A 7,493-nucleotide genomic window follows, 5' to 3' on the forward strand; every position below is an offset into this window, starting at 1 on the left:
TTTTTCACCCTTTCTTGGTAATGCAGACGTGATCTAAGATTTACAAGGCACCTAAATGGCTATGGAACTCATATTGTGAAAGCTTTTAGTGCTAATGCCACCCAGTGATTCAGCAGTACATTAACTGATTGCATAAAAATTTAGGTATTTGACATAATACTCTGTGAAGGTGGATGGTTTTCTTCCCTCATGCTTCTCTTATAGCAAAGGATATTCTTTGTTATACTAGATTAATAAATTAAAAGACCATATGTGAGATTGTTTTATTTTTATCTTCACTTTTGATTTCATTGACATCAAGAACATCACATGTCCAATGAAGGAACTCCATCTGCCAATGTAGAAAGGCAACCATTGTGTAACTAAAGTCTTGCAGAATTGCCTAAGGCACTGAAAAGGGGAGTTGCCTTATGATCATATTGCCAGTCAGTGAGTCTGAGAGGGGACCCCAGTACTCATGACTCCAAAGCTGACTCTATTATATCATACTTCCTCTGTTAGACCAGATGATCATAATTCCTTATAGCCAAAGGATTTTATTCAACAATAATTTTCTGTTTTGTTTTTGCATCACATCCCAGGAGGCCAATTTCTCCTGACACAAAGGGATGCTCTAAAGAGGGTCACAGATACTGGGGGAACTCTGGGTGAGGTATAAGACCCTCCAGCCCAGCAAGGGAACCTTGTTTGGCTTCCCGGTTCCCCCCCCAAGGCATCTCAACCTTTCTGAGAAGTCAGGAGGCGTGACAACCTTTGTTGTAATTAAAGCAGTTATGCTAAGTGGCAAGGAGACATCTGCACACAATAGCAAGTTGTTTATGTAGTAAGTAGTCCCACATATACACAGTGTGCTACAGTTATGCAAGAGGAGTACACCTGAGAAGTGGTACTGAAATCCTCCAGTGAGCAGATCTGGACAATGCTCAATATAAAATCTCAGCCTGGTGCGACCATTTCTGGAGTATTATTCATTATAAATGTCACATTTTTAGATAGGACATTGAAACACTGATATATATCCAGTGGAAGCTAATTATCATGAAATTACTATTATTATGCCATATAAGAATCAGTTGCAGGAATGAAAAATGTTTAGAGAAAAGAAGATCAGAGAGGAACAAAGAGAAAGATATGAAAGTTATCTTCAAGTATATATTAGAGAAGAGAGGCTTGTTTTGCTTGGTTCAGAAAGAAGAACTAGGAACAATGTAAAGACACTAAAATTTAAGAGAAAACTTCCTAACAAATCGAACTATCCAAAAATGAAAAGAAAAAGGATTGTCCAACTTTTAGGAAGTGGTGGATTCCCCATCATTAGAAGTGTTCAAGCACTTGTCATAGAGGTCAAAAGGAATGCTGTACAGATAAAACTGGAAATTCATAGCTTCTAATGTCTTGGGAATTCTGTTAGCAAAGATGGGCAGATCAGACAAAAGAGTAAAGAAAGGCCCTATTTTTGTTTAGGGCAATTATTAGATTATAGACTACACTAATCTGGGAATAGTTTATTTCTTTGTTTTGTTCCCTTGATGTATGTAGGTTTCTTACTGTACTCTTTTTTAAAAGTCTGAGAAATAATGTTTAATTATCTAGCTTTTTTTTTTTTTCCATAAGAAGGGTCTGAATGAAAAAGCATCTGTTTGCCCACCATATGGGGAATAAATATTGTGAATCAAATTGTGGTATGTGGATCTAATAAACTATTAAATTTCTATGGTCAGGAAGGACTGTTTTTAATTTTGTTTTGCTAATTTTAAAAATTTGAGCTCTGTTCTTAAGGCATGAGGGCATCGTCCTAAGTTTCTTTTGCAGGGGGACAGGATCTCATCACTGGCTTTCTGTGCTGGGGGTGAGGTGCTGGCCTGAGGTACTGGAAATTTCCCACTCTGCTGGGTTGGACTGGCCTATTGTTCTAGGGGCTTGCAATTTGCCTTCTTAAGAAATGATGTGGGATGAAAACAGGGAAGTACAGGAAAAGCTACATGAAGTGATGCAGAATGAAGTAAGCAAAGCCAAGAAAACAATATTCACAGCAATTGCAACAAATGTAAATAAGAAAAAACAACTACACCCCCAAAAAATTAGCAAATGGAACAAATTTATAAACATCAAGAAAGATATAAATGAAGAAACATGATCACATACCTCTAACCCACTCCTTTGTGAAAGTAGGAAGTCCATAATTATTACACACTTCATGTTTTTCTAAATTTTTCTAAGATTTTATTCATTATGCTGATTTTTTTCTCTTTAAAAAATGTTATTTTTAATATAGGGTGACTTTCTAAAAGAGAGGAAGTGACATAAGAAATGGTAGACATCAATAAAAAGTTTTTTGTTTTTAATAAAAGGGAAAGCATCTATTAAGATTTACTGTTCTAAGCACTGTGCTAAATTCTGGGGGTTACAAATACAAAAGTTACAAGTGCAAAAGTATAAATAAAGAGTCAAGATGTCAGAGAGAATTTAGGAAGTTAATGTTGAGCTCTCCCCAGTTTTCCTTGAAAACAAAGATAAATCAAGCTTCTAAACAGATTCTGGGGTGACAACCCCCAAAAAAGATAGAGTGAAATAATTTTCCAGCTCAGGATAACTTAGAATGACAACAGGAAAATTCTGCCTCACTTGGGTAAAATGAGAGTGTGGCCCAGCACAGGCATGGTTCAGGGAATCTAGCAGTGAGGGTCTTAGCCACAGCACAGATCAGCAGCAAAGGCTCCTTAGTCCCTATTCAGAGTGCCAGTGGCTTAGCAAGCCAGCTGGGAGGCCTCCAGCACTGGAGTAGAAGCCAATTGCAAGCCCCTGGCACATCAGGCCAGTCCAACCCAGGAGAGTGGGAAATTTCCAGTATCTCGGTCAGCACCTTACCCAGCACCTCACCCTCAGCACAGAAAGCCAGTGATGAGGTCCTGTCCCCCTGTAAAAGAAACTTAGGACCCTGCCTCCATGCTTTAAGAACAGAGCTCAAATTTTAAAACTACCAAAAACAAAAAACAAAAAACAAAAAACAAAAAACAAAAAAACAAAACCTAAAAAGAATCCTGATTATAGAAAGCTACTATGGTGACATAGAAAATCAGGACATGAACTCAGAAGACAGAAAATGGGGGGGAAATGATTAATGAAAAAAACTCCTTAAAAAATAGATTTGGTAAAAAAGGGGAAAATACACTGAAGAAGACAACTCCTTAAAAATAGAATTGGTGAAATGGAAAAAAAAAAATCCACTGGGGGGAAAAAAAAAAACAATTCCTGGGGCAGCTAGGTGGTGCAGTGGATAGAGCACCAGCCTTGAATTCAGGAGGACCCAAGTTCAAATCTGGTTTCAGACACTTAACACTTCCTAGCTGTGTGACCCTGGGCAAGTCACTTAACCCCAGCCTCAAAACAAAACAAACAAACAAAAAAACAATTCCTTTAAAAATAGAATTGGTGATATGGAAAAGGAGATTTAAAAACTAACTGAAGACAATAATTTATTAAAAATTAAAATTCCAAAATGGAAGCTAATGACATAATGAAACTCAAGAATCAATCAAACAAAATTAAAAAATGTAAAACATTGAAAAAACAACCAATCTGGAAAATAGATTCAGAAGAATCTTCATAATATAAAATTCATAAAATATATTCAGAAGAGATAATTTAAGAATGATTGGATTATCTGAAAACCATGATCAAAAAACATCATCTTTCAAGAAATCAAGGAAAACTGCCCTGATATCTAGAACCAGAGGGCAACAGGTGATCAGTGGATCACCTTCTAAAAGAGATTCCAAAATGAAAACAACAAGGAATATTACTGCTAAATTCCAGAATTACCAGGTCAAGAAGAAAATACTGCAAGCAGGCAGAAAAAAACAATTCAAATATAGAGCCACAGTTATAACTTAGCAGCTTCCACATTAAAGGACTAGAGGGTCTGAAATATAATATTCCAGATGGCAAAGAAATTTGAACTACCACCAAGAATAAACTACACAACAAAACTGAGCATAAGCTTTCAGGGGGAAAAGATGGACACTCAACAAAATGAGGTATTTTCAATCATTTCTGATGGAAAGACCAGAACTAAACAGAAAATTTGATCTTCAAATGCAATACTCAAGAGCAGCATAAAAAGGCAAATAGGAAAAAAAGAGAAAATATGTTATTTAAAAGTTAAATTGTTTAGAACCCTATGGGTATAGATGCTACTTGTAACACTTAATAACTATATTTTTGTTAGGATACTTAGAAGGTATATACAAAGACAGAGAGTATAGGTATAAGTTGATTTTGTTGCGATTATAGAAAGTATAAGGTAGAAAAAGGATTATACTGGGAGAAGAGGAAAGGAAAGTAAAATAAGGTAAATTACATCATATTTACATCATTTTCAAAGACCTATTACAATAGAGGGAAGGAAGGAAGGTTTGAACTTTAAATCTCATTAGATTTGGCTCAAAGAGGGAATAACATACACACTTAATTGGTATCTTACCCTATAGGGAAGAAGAAAGGGAAAGAAGGAAGGAAAGGGAGAGGCTAATAGAAGGGAGGAGACAACATTTTTGGGAAAATGGTGGCCTGCAACAGATATTTTGTTTTGTGAAGTTAAAGATATTTCGGTTTCTAAAATTTGTAAAACTGTCATCTTTGTTAATTCAAAGCAAGCTTCAAACACTTTATAACTATGTGAACCCGAGCAAATCACTTAATGCCATTTGCCTTAATTTATCTAAATGGCAAATCACTCCAATATCTTTGCCAAGAAAACTCCAAATGGGATCAAAAAGAATTAGACATGACTAAAAAAAATGCTGAAAAGAATAGATATGTATATTTAGCACATACATATGTGTATATAAATATGTATGTATATAAAAATTATTTTTCTCATTTGACCAGGACAGTTTATTTGATTACAGTTTCAGAACTGAAAAAAGAAGGGAGATGATGAATTATGTATGGGTATGGAAAGAAGCCAGATAAAGAAATCATACTCTTTCTAGTGAGAATGAATTAAGCCAAATGGAAGAAATGCAGTATCACCTGGAAACTAAAAAAGGGCCATGATTGATCAGAAGTATGATAAAAAAGGAGTGAGATTATGGGTACAAGCCAGTTGGATTTTCTGTTATTACAGTTTCTTTTACCATTTTTATTCTGTAAAAGAGGGGAAATAACCTTGTTCTTTTGTTTTTATATTTGTTTGTTGTTTGTTTTGTTTTATTGAGGGTAGGGCATTCACCTCTAATTTCATCTGTCTAGTAAACTTCTCATTTCTCTACCACTGTTTCATCATCATTTCATTATTCCACAAAGCTTATCCTTGGAGGTAGAATGAAGCTTTAATCTCATATCAGAGTTCAATGAATTTCTCCCAATATGGGTATAAACACAAGCTACTTGATACAGGAAGACCTGAGTTCAAATCTCCCATAAGATATTTACAAGCTGTGTGACCTTAAGTAAGTCATTAACTGTTTGCCTTAGTTTCCTCATTGCAAAATGGGATAATAATTGTACTTATTTTCCAGGGTTGTTGGGAAGATAAAATGAGATAATATTTGTAAATTACTTAACATAATGCCTGGCCATATTTTACTTCTTAAATTTGACTTAACAGATTTTCTGATTGTCTAATTCCCAACTAATATGAGAATAAGCTAACAAGGGAAACCAGGCTAAGCAAAGCCCACCAATTTCTCAACTATTGCATTTCCCCATTTTCCATGCATGCTTAGGCCTGGGAGTTTAGAACAGCCGCACCCTCTTGCAGAGTTTGGCTCTCCTACTTTGGCCAAAAAAGGCAAGATGCTAAATGAGGTAAGGTGATTTGCAATTAACTGTAGTTGTTTTTGAAAACAGATTTGTCTTCCTTCGCCAATGAAATATTGTCAATCACTTGGTGAGCATGCAATAAATATTATTTGAATTGTTCTCCTAAACTTTTCTTCCTATGTTCAGGCTAAATGGGGATAGAATTTCCAGCTCTGTCTTTCTTTTCTAGCCTCCCTTTCTCTGAATTGCTGTTTCCAAATAGAACTACTCAGTACTCATAGTGTTATTGTTTCTGGAACAGTATGTCTTAGAATTTATCCAACCACATAACTGCTATGCTAATTTCCCAAAAGCATTATAGAACCACATTTAATGGAGCAATTGCCAAATAGTCCTGACATAATCCCTTGTATATATATACATATAAGTTCTTATTATGCATGACAAATGCTTAATGACATGTGGAAACTAACTTGGGCATACTCACTAAACAGAAAAGGTATTCCTTTATCATGCATTAGACTAGAGGCTTTGCCCCAGGAAAATGAATCCAAACATGTTCATTAAGTGACTCCACCCATTAAAAAGTAGCTTGAAAAATGGCTCTTAAAGTATAATTAAGTTTGTAAAATGTTCTTTCATGTGTGAAAAATGTTGCATTTTGGTAGTGAGTGAGACATAATAAAATAAATCACATCATAATTTCCTTTTAGGTCAAAATATACTTTATTAAAGTTTTACTATTACTTTGGGGGGGGCAGAGGAAGGGGAGGTAAACATAGGATAATAGATAAAAGTACCTCAGATTTTGATCTATCTATACTATCTGTCCCTGGAAAGAAGAGTCTGTCTTTCAGTCAACTATGCTAAGTGCTGTGTCTACAAAGGAGAGAAATACCCTTTAAGTCCTAATGTTCAAAGGTGGGAGACAAATCAAATGACTATTCAAACAAGATATACACAATATAAACTGGAGGTGATCTCTGTGAAGAAGGCACTAATAGTGTGTGTGTGTGTGTGTATTTATATGTATGTGTGTTAGAAACAGATAAACAAACCAATAGACAGATGATAATTGAGAAAGTTTAGAAACTGCTTCAGCAAACATTAAGATTTTAGATGTATATATTATCAAATAAATAACTTCAGAGGTGAAAGAGGAACAATCATCAAAGTCTTACAATGTGCTTCTATTTAAACTTCTATTTCTAAAGTTAAGACTTCAGTGTTGATTTATTTCATAGCACCTGAAAGTATGTTTATGACAAATTTCAGCAAAAATGGCTGAAATATATATATATCTGTCTTTGGGAATAGAAGGTCAATTGTTTATCAATGGTAGCTAAAGGAGATCTTTAGATAATAGGCTGAATCTGGTTTTTAGTAAACAGTGGAAACTGTTTGTTGTAGTAATAGTAGTAGTAGTAGTAGTAATAGCAGCAACAGAGCAGCAGCAGCAGTAGTAATAGTAGTAACAGTAATAATAGTAGTAGTTGTTGTAGTCATAGTAATAGTAGTAGTAGTAGTAGTAATCATAGTCATAGTAGTAGTAATAGCAGTAGCAGTAGTAGTAATAATAGCAGTAGTAGTAGTAGTAACAGTAATAGTAGTAGTAGTAGTCATAGTCATAGTAGTAGCAATAATAGTAGCAACAGCAGTAGTAGTAGTAGTAATAATAATAGTAGTTGTAGTAACAGTAATAGTAGTAGTAGTAGTACTCATAGTCA

Source organism: Sminthopsis crassicaudata, chromosome 6 (genome assembly GCF_048593235.1).
Source record: "Sminthopsis crassicaudata isolate SCR6 chromosome 6, ASM4859323v1, whole genome shotgun sequence".
NCBI classification, from domain to species: Eukaryota; Metazoa; Chordata; class Mammalia; order Dasyuromorphia; family Dasyuridae; genus Sminthopsis; species Sminthopsis crassicaudata.